At 40.8% G+C, this 12,132-nt stretch overlaps 1 non-coding gene across 1 annotated transcript; it reads left to right on the forward strand.

Moving 5' to 3' along the window:
- The first annotated feature begins 1,064 nt into the window (after nt 1-1,064).
- On the forward strand, nt 1,065-1,171 carry LOC112608760. The gene has a single exon (XR_003116053.1). It is a non-coding gene; the product is annotated as a U6 spliceosomal RNA (small nuclear RNA).
- The last annotated feature ends 10,961 nt before the right edge of the window (nt 1,172-12,132 follow it).

Raw genomic sequence — 12,132 nt, forward strand, 5'->3', positions numbered from 1 at the left:
GTTGGGTGAGGGCCACAGGCTGCTTCCACTCGTGGTGTAAGGAGAAGGGGAGTCGGTGTGTGCAGATATCACATGCTGAGAGGGGACAAGCAAGAGAAGTGGGAGGTGTCAGCTCTTTTTAACAACCAATGTTTGAGGGAATTCATAGAGTGAGAACTCACTTACCCTCGTCCCCCACGGAGGGCATTAATGTATTCATGCAGAATCCATCTCTATGACCGAAACATCTTCCATTAGGCCCCACCTCCCAGCATGGCCACACTGGGGATTAAATTTCAACATGAGGCTTGAAGAGGACAAACAAACATCCAAACTATAGCACCCACCTTGTGCTCAGTGCTCCAGGCTTAAGAAGCATCCACTTCCCCCAAGGAACTACATTTTTTTCTCTTGCAAGTCTGTAAGAACTTACTATTTTTTCCTGCAGTTGTGTGCTGCTCCTTCTCCCTGCCTCCTCTCTTCTCTTTTTCCCTGTCTCCTCCCCAGCATCTGAAGAGCCTGGCTAACGTTTACTCATTTCTCAGGTCTCAGCGTTGTCAACACCACTTTCTCCCAAAAGCTTTTCCTACCCTCTAAGGCTGGGCTGGTGTCCTTCCTCCAGAGGCTCCTTTGCGTGCTCATCTCTTCTTACTGTGTCCCAGAGTCTAGCACAGAGCTTGGCACAAAGCCAGCTTTCACTAATTAGAAATGGATGAATACGTCTCACCTACCGTTTAGGCCAGTTAATCAGGCAATAAACCTGTTCTCTTCTGGTAACAGTGTCCTCCACCTCTGAAGGAAAAAGTAAACCACATCTACATTATATCAATGTGCTATTTTAGGGGAGTCAGCAGGTGATGTCATAGGACAGAGCTCTGCAGGGTGGGTGGGAATGGTCTTGGATGCAGGGAGGTCGGCTCAGTCACTGTGTAGGAGGGACGTCTTCATGTCCCCTCATTTGCTGCCAGGCCCTCATGACAGCTTTCTGTCTCTATGTGAATGAATGGCTGCAAACCTGAGAGGTATTTAAAACACCCAACAACTGCTATGGTTGTATAGATAAATAAGTGAATGAGAAAATGACAGTCCTCGCTTTAGTGGCACACATACCAAAATTGGAATCATACAGAGAACATTATCACAGTCCCTGCATGAGGATGACGCGCAAGTTTGTGAAGTGTTAAAGAAAAAAAAAGAAAATCAGAAATGTGTTTCTGATTCTCTAAACTAAACTTTATGTCACAAAACCAGTGATATAAGTAATTCTGGCGCATATCACTCACCAAATTATTCTAATAATTTCCAACTTGTTTACTGATTGTAGAAAAAATGTTTCTGTGGTTTTCACTGACTAAATAATGCTCCTTTCTGAGCCATGATTGAACACAAGAACTACATCAAGGTCTTCCAAGGATTTTACCATTAGCAACGGTGTGCATGTAGTTGCCAGCACCTCCTCCACAGTGGGACTTGGAGAGCCCACGTCCCAGCCTCACCAATAATGCCAGGGCTAAGTTGCTGCCCACCATTTACTCTGTTATTCCAACCCAGACCCACGTGGCCCAGTGGGGCCTCCCCTGCTGCCTCTGCCACCGCGTTGCTTAGCTAAGTGGCCACCAGGGGCCACCCTCCCTAGACCACCAATGCTTCCAGACACTTTCACTGCCTTTCTGGCCTCAGCAGGTGACAAAGCCTGGAAGTGGAAATGGCTCGAATGAGGTATCCTTATTAGCCAGAGGAACTACCAGCAGCCCGAGGCAATAGATTTTGGTGGGGGAGGAGGGTTTGAGCTTCACAGCATTTCCCTGCTCGAGAACGTTCTTTCCTTCTAGTAGGAAATATTTATGAAAGGGTCCCTTGGCCTGGTATGGGGGTGCCTCGGTACTATGTTCCAGTCTGTATCCCTGCCCCCTGTCCCTTTACTTTTCTATGTGTGCCATGTGTTGCAGACAAACTGGAACATTCCCGCGCACGCGCGCGCGCGCGCGCACGCACACACACGCTCCTGCCTCTTTCCTTGTGCTTGTGTAGCCCCTCAGTGTAATCTTCTTGCCCACCGCTAAGATAGAGCTGATTTATCAAGACAGGGGAATTGCAATAAAGAAAGAGTTTAATACGTGCAGAGCCCGCTAGATGGCACACTGGTGTTTGATTATTACTAAAATCAGCCTCCCTGAAAATTTGGAGGCTAGGATTTTTCAACCATAGTTTGGTGGGCAGGGGCTAGGGTATGGGTGCTGCTGATTGGTTGGTAATGCAATCACAGGGGTGTGGAAAACCGTCCTCCAGCGCTGAGACTGCTTCTGGGTGGGGGCTACAGAGGAGTCGCTGGTCCCCGTAGGACCATCCCATCATCAGAAATGCAAAAGTCTGAAAAGACATCTCAAAAGGTCAATCTCAGATTCTGCAATAGTGATGTTATTTACAGGAGTACTTGGGGAAGTTGCAAATCTTATGACTTCCAGAATAATGGCTGGTAGTCATTTAACTACGAATTGAGGCCCCTCTCACCCTCCTAACCTGGTGGCCTGTAGTTAGTTTTACAGAGGTGGTAGTTTTGGGGAAAGGCTATTATTAATCAAGCTATAAACTGAATTTCTCCCTAAATTAGCTTGGCCCACACTCAGGAATGACCATGGGCAGTTTGGACATTAAAGGCAAGATAGAGTTGGTTAGATCAGATCTCTCTCACTGTTGTAATTCTCGTTGTTATAATTTTTATAAAGGTGGTTTACCTTGGACGGTTGCCTCTTTCTCAATTGTTCTCCCTCCTCCTACCCTTAATTCTACCTGTTAATATTTCATCTCTCCTTCAGAGCTTAGCTGACATGCTGCCACCTCCTATGAAGGGATTCCTGATCCCTCCAACCAGATTATAATCTTTCTCTCACATTTATTCCTTCTCTTATGACGGTGACCCTACTAGACCTTCTATTTTTACATTAGCATTTGCATAGTTAATTTTTAAAATATTCTATATTTTCCTAAACTGATGATCCCAGAGAGAAATTTGCTCTGCTTTTCCTTTTCATCCCCTGAAGATCTTAGTCTAGAGCCTTTCACATAACAGGTATATAATCCTCTTTGGGTGAGATTTGGAATTATTATTTTTTCCTTTTTTTAGTTATTGTCTATTTATAGTCTTGTTTGATGGAATTATTTTGTGTGATACATAAAAGTGTTATCAAGGGAAATTTCTAGAACCAATGTGAAAGCTACAGAAAGAAATGTTTCTGGTTTCTGCATTTCTCTAAGCCTTAGATTCTTCCTCTGCTGAAATGTGGGTAATAATAGTCCATGCCATGCAAGATTGTTGTGTGGATTAAATGAGACCATGTGTTACTTAGCACAAAGTTCACCATGCAGTAAGTGGTCAGGAAATAGCAGTTGTTTTTGCTATTGCTGCTATTATTACTTTGTTCTAATACAGCTGACTAAGTATGAAAAATGCTGCCACACAGATCTTCCTTCTTTCACTGGTATTTGGTAATTCTTTCATTCAACTTATATTTATTCTCTAACTACTGATATTGAAAATCCTGTGCTTAGAAAAAATTCCACACAAGTCTCCTGTCTTCGTGAAGCTCAGTCTAGAGTGGAGTCAGATATTTATCCAGCAATTATGCAAGGAGAGATACATGGTTCTTCAGGACCCTAGTTTAGGGAGCCTAGACTTAGGGAGAGAAGTCAAAGAAGATGTTCCTGAAGTGTTCAAATGTGGCTGTCAACTTCCTGGAGAAAGTAGTTTAGGGGCTAGTTTGACCAGAGCTGGGATTAGGGTAAGGCAAGTGAGGCATTTGCTATAGGGACAAAATTTAAGGGAGTGTCAAAAGATTCAGCGATCAAGATAAACAATATTTTACTGCGATATTGAAAATAAAAATTAATGCGAAAAAGTTCCCAATGCACAAAACATCACAATTTTGGATAAAGATAGGATCAGTAACAATGTTGTATTGAATCATATGGGAGCCTTAGGCAAAAGGAGAAAATCAAATACTGATCCTCAGTTTTAGCCCTGGATTTGACTAGGTAAGAATAACTTTAAAAGTCCATTTATGTCCAGAGATTCTGGAAAACTAAGTACACTTACATGGAAACTTCTAATTCTATCCAGCAGAGGGCAGTGATGCCTAAATAAACAGTTGGAGGCTTTTGCTGTCATTTTCATCAATCATCATCATCAAATTTGGGGAGGGATTAACTTCAAGGTTAAAAGTTTTTGCAATGGAAATAGGGTATGCTGTGGAAACTTTATGTAACTCTGGTGTTAGAGGACCAGCAAACTCTTATAAACTGCCATACAACAAGCTTTCTTTTTAGTAGATGTATTTTTACAGATATGATTTGAAATGTAGCCAATTCCAGGACTTACAAATCTTGAAACCACATAGTGACGAACATTCTGTAATTTTTGCGTGGGTCAATTTTTGGAGGCAGCAGTCAATTAGTGGCTGATTTCCTTTTCATTCCTGTCTTCTTTCAGTATTAAAATCAGAGACTTAGAAAGCTGGACATAATGTAGAAAGAGAGATCCCCTCATTTGCAAGCCACTACAGGTGAGGTTGGCTTATTATTTGTTAATTCACTTGTTCACTCATTATCTCATTTATTCAAGGATTTCACACGCATATATTGTCTGCCATATGACAAATACTGTGGTGGCACAAAGGGACACAGAGACTCAGATGAGTCACAGTGCTCACCTTTCTTGAGCAACTACTTAAGAACAGGAAACAGTGGCAGAAGTAGATCCTTGTGACCCTTAAGCTAAGTTGGTGTGCTGAAATATATGCCAAGCACTCTAGGAACTTGGTTCAAGAGCAGCTAATAGTTCTTCATCTGTTTGCTGTTAAGGGTATTTTTGGAATCTAAGATAATTTTGGAAGTTTAGTACTTTGTTATTATTTGACTCTGATTTTGGCACAAAAAAAATACCTCTAATGAAACTTCAAGCATTTCTCAGGTTCTAGTTCAATAGGGACATCCATCACGTGCTTCTTGATGACTGCCTGAGAAAGAGGACGCAAAGGCCAATCCCTAGAGGAATAATCTACGCAAGTAGTTTGTAAACTGTGCCTTGGGAACTCTAGGGCTCTGTTTCTCCAGTGTGGTCTGTATCACCTGCATCAAATACTTTAGAGTACTTGTTAAAAATCCAAATTTCCTTCCTGGAGACCTACAGAATCAGAGTCTGGAGGGACTGGGGGCAGGAAGGGTAGGGACCTGCCCTTCCACAAGCGTTCCAGGTAGTTCTTATGCATACTAAAGAGCTCCAGGAGCTCTACTCCTTGCCTTTGCCAGCTCACATAGACCCTTCAACCATATCACCCCTTCTTCTAAAGTGTAAGTTCCATGAGGTCTAGGCTTTTTGTCCATTGTATTCACAGCTGTATCCCCAGTACTTTGAACAATGGCGCACAGCAAGTATTTGTTGACTGAATGAATTAAGACATTAGGTAAATTGAATTTCCACCTAAGAGTTCATTTTGATCAAGGTTTCTAATACTAAAAAAAAAAAAAAAAAAGTACCTAGACCATAGTTTTGGATCATCCTCTTTCCTTAAAGAACAGAAGCAAAGGTAGCTGAAAGCCCTTAGGTTTCCGAGCCCCTCTTAGATAATTACATTGAGTATGGAACCGAGTTAGCCACATTTTCAAGACCAAGTTCCTATTGCCTTCAGATAATAATCTGGTAACCGTAAGTATCATTCCTGCATTTACTCCAATAAGGACTGGACTTTAGAAATGTCAAGTGTCAATTACTGGTGAGTTTGATTTCCCATCCGGCTGTCCTGACTTATAGACCAAAGCTCTTAATGCTGGAATGTCTGACACTCTTGATTCAATTTAAGGCACAGCAGTAATGTGACTTTCTGTGGGTTTTTACATTGACAGTGATGGAGCTGAAACTAGGCACTTCCGGTTGGATCTTACGCTCAGTAAGATAGCATTTTTTGATTTTTATCAGGGAAGAGCCCTTGTTTCGGTGACCCATGTGTTCAATTCTACAACTAAAAGTTATTTATTTATTTATTTATTTATTTATTTATTTATTTATTTATTTTTTGAGACAGAGTTTTGCTCTTGTCACCCAGGCTGGAGTGCAATGCCTTGATCCCAGCTCACTGCAACCTCCGCCTCTCGGGTTCCAGCTATTCTCGTGCCTCAGCCTCCTGAGTAGCTGGTATTACAGGCATGCACCACTACACCTGGCTAATTTTGTATTTTTGGCGGAGACGTGGTTTTACCATATTGGTCAGGCTGGTCTTGAACTCCTGACCTCAGGTGATCCGCCTACCTTGGCTTTCCAAAGTGCTGGGATTACAGGTGTGAGCCACCGTGCCTGGTCTGAATGTTAGTTATTCATTCATTCACGTACTGTTTTTCATAAATATCAGTTGAGCATTTCTGTCTAGAAATGCCTTTATTCAGCTTTACAGATAGAGTTGGGTAGTCTTTATATATTCATGGGAAGAATCTACTTGTTATTCTATACTGAGACTGCCAAATTTGTGTGTGTGCGTTTTGTGGATGCACTGCTGAAAGTGAAGTCCTTGGATAAAAAAGGGGGTAGTCCCTTATTCCTGATTCTCTCTTCTCAGTACAAATAAAGATCAACTTAAAAAAAATAAATTATAGACATAAGCTGTTTGTATGAACTGGAGCCTGAAATCAAGAAGTGGATAATAGGAAGGGAGGGAAGCAATGTGGAGTAAGAACAACCAGCTTGGATATTATATTTCTTTAGGTTCCCCAAAAGCAGGATGCTGAAACAAGAATTTAGGTACAGCCTGTTTCTTTGGCAGGTGATCCTAGAAGGCTCTGCAAGGGAGTAGAGAAATGAGACAGAGAAGGGATCCTCCCCTTAGAGATGGGGTAGACTGAGTCTCTGAATGTCACTCTGAACAACGAGGAATTTTAGGTTATCCACCAAATTGCACCCCTCATTAGTTAAAGGTTGTCTGGGAGCATTCACTTCCTGATACTCTCAGCCTGTGTCTTTCCTCCTTTGTGTGGTCAGAGGATAACCTCAAACAAAAGATGCTGCAAGAAGTCTCGATAGTAAATGGGAACTGCGCAGGTGGCCTCTAGGTAGGTAAGGGGAAGCATGACTTTGTGATGATATATATATATGTGTGTGTGTGTGTGTGTGTGTGTGTGTGAGAGAGAGAGAGAGAGATGGTGAATTTTATGAGTCAACCATTATTGTGGGTCTTTCTGTGAGGGTGTTTTTGGGTGGGATTAACATTTAAATCAGTGGAGTTAAGTAAAGCAGATTGCCCTCCATTTTATGGGTGGGCTTCATCCAATCAGTTGAAAACCTGAGTAGAACAAAAAGATTGACTCTCCCATTAGGAACAGAATTCTCCAGCTAACTGCCTTCAGACTTCATCTGCAGCATCAGCTCTTCCAGCCTGATGACCTTTGAGCTGAACCTTTGCTCTCCCTGGATCTCCCACTCCACTGGCCCACCCTGTGATTTTGAACTTACCAGTCTCCACAATCGTGTAAGTCAATGCCTTAAAATAAATCTCTCTGTCTCTCTCTTTTATTGGTTCTGTTTCTCTGGAGAACCCTGGCTAATACAGTATGCCTGTGCTTGATTTCTTCTGGTTAGGAAAGAAAGAAATAACTCCTTTTGGACAAAGAAGGTAATGTGTGTTGGTTTTACGTGTTTTATTTTACCTACAAAATAAATTGATATTCTGATAATTTTTCTAAAGCTTGTAAAACACTTTAGTTAAATCTTTTTAAAAAGGTAACCAAAAGTACAAACCCAGATAACTTTAAACTCTTACCACCAAGCACCATCACTGACAGAAGCATTTTCATTTCAGGAGCATTTTATTCTGCATAAGAGGGGATACAATGGTACAAATCTGCAGTTTGGTGGTGGTGGTTGTTCTTTTGGGAATCCTGCATGTGTAGGCTATACTTTTTTACAGTGGGTTTAGCTCATAATACATTCTGTCCATGAAGCACATTACCGTTGAAGGTGTGTTTGGCCTTTGCCTGTTTATTGCTACCCAGAGTATATATAATTAGAAAGAATTTATTATTTCCTAGAAGGTGTTAGGTGCCCACTCTTGTCTCTCTGATTCTTTTGATTCCTAAGCCCCTGAAAGCAACTCTTAAGAATAACTCTGGATGCAGTTTGGCAAAATAAATGTATTTTTGTTTGTACAGTCTGAAATTTCTCTACTGCATATACTGTGGTGTTTTGCTACTTGTCAATATTCAGTCGAAGTCCCTTGAACATCTGAAAAGCTAAGCCTGATAAGAAGCATTAAACAGTCTCTTATTTTCTGCATTATAAAACTAATTTTCAGAGCAGCAATTTGTATGAAGCAAATAATCACATTATTGCCTTTATCTCTAAGTGTTTCCCAGATGGAACAGCATATAGAACAGTATATTATGCAGCTTGAGTTGGATGTACATCAAAATCATTAGCTTATATTGAAAGCTTCACTGGGAAGATTAGAACTATAGTCAAGATAAAACTAACTCTTTGAAGATGAATTCCAATGAAGTAATGCCAAGTAAGTGGAAGAAGGCATCTTTGGAAAAATATTTGTTGTCTATATTTAATATTCTTAGATTTCTGTTAGACAATCTAAAGCAGAGAATTAGTGAATAAGTTATTAATTTGGAGATGATATTGGGAAGAGAATGTTTATTTTCAACTATCCCTGTTTTACTCATGCCATTCTGCCTATTAATAGAATAAAAACAATTGCTGGCTGTATTAACATATTGTGGGATGTAAGTGACAGAAACTCGGCCTTCAACATAGCCAAGCAAAACTGGAGAGAGTGATAAGTAGAACCGGGTATTTGAACACTTTCAAGATTCTTACTCTGGGTATCAGCTTCATGCTTCTTTGACTTTCCTCTGAGTATCTTCATGATACCCAGACCAGACTGGCTTTCTCCAAATGGCAGAAGATGACCAGTGGTAGTTCCCAAGTTTTACATCTTTAATTATACTCGCTGGAGAAAGTTTGACTTAATGTACATCGACTCATGTACTTATGAAACACACACCTCTCCCCAATTTAATGTGGGAACACTCAGCCCTGGCAAGGAAATGGGGGCTCCATCACTGAGTACCTGCCACATTCCAGGTAGAGTTTACCTAGGGCTTTCCATACATGATCTCTAATCACGGAATTCTTTCCAAGTAAGCCTCACTCTTTTCCAGATCAAGCATAAAGTGGTTAAATCACCAAAATCACACTGCTAATAAATGATGTACCTTGGGTTTCAACTTTATTTTTTAAATTTTACTTTAAGTTCTTGGATACATGTGCAGAACGTGCAGGTTTGTTACACAGGTATACATGTGCCATGGTGGTTTGCTGCACCTATCAATCTGTCATCTAGATTTTAAGCCCTACATGCATTAGGTATTTGTCCTAATACTCTCTCTCCCCTTGCCCCCCACCTCCTGACAGGCCCCAGTGTGTGATGTTGCCCTCCCTGTGTCCACGTGTTCTCATTGTTCAACTCCCACTTATGAATGAGAACATGTGGTGTTTGGTTTTCTGTTCTTGTGTTAGTTTGCTGAGACTGATGGCTTCCAGCTTCATCCATGTCCCTGAAAAGGACATTAACTCATCTTTTTTATGGCTGCATAGTATTCCATGGTGTGTATGTGTCACATTTTCTGTATCCAGTCTATCATTGATGGGCATTTGGGTTGGTTCCAAATCTTTGCTATTGTGAATAGTGCTACAATAAACATACGTGTACGTGTGTCTTTATAGTAGAATGATTTATAATCTTTTGGGTATATACCCAATAATGGGGTTGCTAGGTCAAATTTCTGGTTCTAGATCCTTGAGGAATTGCCACACTATCTTCCACAATGGTTGAACTAGTTTACACTCCCACCAACAGTGTAAAAGCGTTACTGTTTCTGCACATCGTCTCTGGCATCTGTTGTTTCCTGACTTTTTAATGATCACCATTCTAACTGGCATGAGATGGTATCTCATGGTTGTTTTGATTTGCATTTCTCTAATGACCAGTGATAATGAGCTTTTTTTTCATATGTTTGCTGGCCGCATAAATGTTTTCTTTTGAGAAGTGTCTGTTCATATCCTTTGCCCACTTTTCGATGGGGTTGTTTTTTTCCTATAAAGTTGTTTAAGTTCCTTGTAGATTCTGGATGTTACCCCTTTGTCAGATGAGTAGATTGCAAAATTTTCTCCCATTCTGTAGGTTGCCTGTTCACTCTGATGATAGTTTCTTTGGCTGTGCAGAAGCTCTTTAATTAGATCCCATTTGTCAATTTTGGCTTTTTTTGCGATTGCTTTTGGTGTTTTAGTCATGAAGTCTTTGCCCACGCCTATGTCCTGAATGGTATTGCCTTGGTTTTCTTCTAGGGTTTTTATGGTTTGAGTTTTACATTTAAGCCTTTAATCCATCTTGAGTTAATTTTTGTGTAAGATGTAAGGAAGGGGTCCAGTTTCTGTTTTCTGCATATGGCTAGCCAGGTTTCCCAGCACCATTTATTAAACAGGGAATCTTTTCCCCCATTGCTTGGTTTTGTGAGGTTTGCCAAAGATCAGATAGTCGTAGATATGTGGTGTTATTTCTGAGGTCCCTGTTCTGGAATTTCAACTTCATCTTCATCTGTGTTCCTTCCTCTGTACCATGCTGCTTCACTAAAATGTTTGTTTTGTTTTGCTGTGTGACAACATGACATTCATAACACAGTTTGGTCAGTAATATGCCCTTTTGCCTGTTAGATACCCTCAGCTTTCGTCACATTTATTCTAATCCTGAGCAGTGGGAAAACAATTTTAGGTAATTTTTTTCCAACTTCTGCAAGTGGTAAAATGCACAAGTGTTAAGCACGGAGGAGTGTTACTTATAATGGTTAGTCAACCTAGACTCAGAAACCAGTGATATCATGAAGTTGTGCTTTTAATGTGAGAGTCTCAGGTGCCCAGTTCTTTCCCTCCACAGTTCACTGTGACAGACAGTGTTGAATTTCACCTGAGCTCTGAAAACAGTAACAGTTTTCTGTTCTGGGAAACAGCCTGTCACCAACTACCCTTCCCATGTGACTTAGATAAGGCTTCTTGTCCACTCTTGACTCTTTCTCATGACAAATAAGATGACTCCCTTGTTTACCCGTGACAAGGACAGATACACACCCTCCAATTTCACATGCTTTGTCTTATGAATAATTAGATGGATTGTTTGTCCTCCTGTAACTAGCTAGACACAGAGATAAACATTTTCTTTTAAGCTGACTGACTGAGACTTCTCCTGATTGCAAAATCAATCCTGACTGTAAACCACTCCACTTATAACTTGTCTATACCTATGTATAAAGGTGTAAGACAAAGCCACCCTACTGGGACACTCTGATCCTCAGATCTGAGGTGCTCCCCATTGCTCCCCATTGCTATAGCCAGAATAAACTCAGTTTCTGTACTCGTTCAGTTCTTGTCTTTAATGAGCCCTATCAGGTCTCACAGATTGAATTCCATCTCTCCTGACCCAAGTGTGTCTGTGTTTGTGCATACATGTACACTCACGTGTGTACGTCAATATCCCAAAAGGAAGTGTGTACATCAATATCCTGGAAGAAACTTTGGAATTTACATTGAATATGAGTAGCAAACTTCAAATTTTATAACAGAATACTCCCATGCTCAGTGTAGATTGGTGCTACCATCATAGATTCAGAAGCTTGCCAAATTCCGCTTAGAGAAATCTCTCCGGTGATTATTGCCATTTAAGATTCATGCTGAGGACCAGGATAGCTTTTTGTCCAGGTTCATTTAGATTTTCTTTCATTCTAGGAAGCTGTATGTCATAAATGTGTTTTTTGTGTTGCTCCCTTCACCTGTTATAGTTAGAACCTGTATATAACCAGAGCGCCACGAGGCCAAATCTCTAGCAAGTGCAAATTCAAAGAAACAGTAATCTGACAAAGTGTAATTGATTGCAAGCAAATTGTAAATGGAGGTTCTCAAAGGACATCAAGAGGCCTCTTAAAACCTATTCTATTTTTCCCCCATCCATCTCTTAATCACCCCAAAACTTTTCAGTTGACTGTTTTCTCCCTCTGCTTCCACATACTGAAGGACACCATGTAGAATAGTAGTGTTTGCCTTCTCTCATCCTCTGA

Source organism: Theropithecus gelada, chromosome 15 (assembly GCF_003255815.1).
Source record: "Theropithecus gelada isolate Dixy chromosome 15, Tgel_1.0, whole genome shotgun sequence".
Taxonomy (NCBI): Eukaryota; Metazoa; Chordata; class Mammalia; order Primates; family Cercopithecidae; genus Theropithecus; species Theropithecus gelada.